This window comes from Penaeus monodon, chromosome 22 (assembly GCF_015228065.2).
Source record: "Penaeus monodon isolate SGIC_2016 chromosome 22, NSTDA_Pmon_1, whole genome shotgun sequence".
In the NCBI taxonomy this organism is placed as follows: Eukaryota; Metazoa; Arthropoda; class Malacostraca; order Decapoda; family Penaeidae; genus Penaeus; species Penaeus monodon.
The window spans coordinates 7,604,995-7,605,862 of NC_051407.1; the positions used below are offsets into that span (position 1 = coordinate 7,604,995).

The following is an 868-nucleotide window of genomic DNA, read 5'->3' on the forward strand; positions in this document are numbered from 1 at the left end:
AGTGATACATTAAATGAAATCACTTCCACTCTGTAGTTACATGAAATATGATCTCAGTCATAGTTTCCAAGCTAACATGCGAAAAGACTAAGTAGAATCATGACATGGGTTATTATTATAGTTGTTATTGTTTGCATTTTTATCCTCGTCCCTAATCATTTCTACTATGACTACTTTACCATTATTACTGTTAATAATTTTCATCATTATCAATATTTTCCTCCTTTTTCATTATTATTCTTGGTGATATTTAGGCAATGTTATAATATTTTCATATTACTATGTCAATATAAAGATAATAATTGTTGTTTTTGTTATCAGAATATGATATTGGCATTAGTGTTAATATCAAAATTAGTTCTTATTAGTTTACGTTTCATAATATTGAAAATCACTTTTTTATAATCATACCATTGGAAATCCGTCTATCCTTACGATCTTTACCATTATATTCATTACTGTAGATAATACTAAATTTTTCTCTCCTTAATACAGTATTTCTAATGTCACAACCATAATTATTACTGTTATCTTACTTTTCATGTATTATCAACATTAGTAGACTTAATACTATTAGCAAATCAATGTCTTTCACACTATTCTAACTCTTATTTTCATCATCATCTATGATATACGAATCAAAGATATACCATGTCCAATCGCATATCTAAGGGGGGGGGATGGATATCTATTGTGTTTAAAGTAACATCCGTAGGAAATAGCAATAGATAAGATGGCGTGTTCCTATTTGCCCAAAGTCTGTCCCTAGTTGAAGCGGCTGTGCACTTGCAATGATTGAAATGTGAGAGGCTGACTGGGAGTGGAGCCGAGACCTTGCAAGCATGGAATCGTGGATTTGTTACTAAAC

The 868-nt window shown here is 30.8% G+C and overlaps 1 protein-coding gene across 1 annotated transcript in view; it reads right to left on the reverse strand.

Moving 5' to 3' along the window:
- LOC119586877 (pupal cuticle protein 36-like) overlaps window positions 1-868 on the reverse strand; it is a 21,939-nt gene that overhangs the window by 5,616 nt on the left and 15,455 nt on the right. The gene's annotated exons all lie outside the window — the stretch shown is intronic.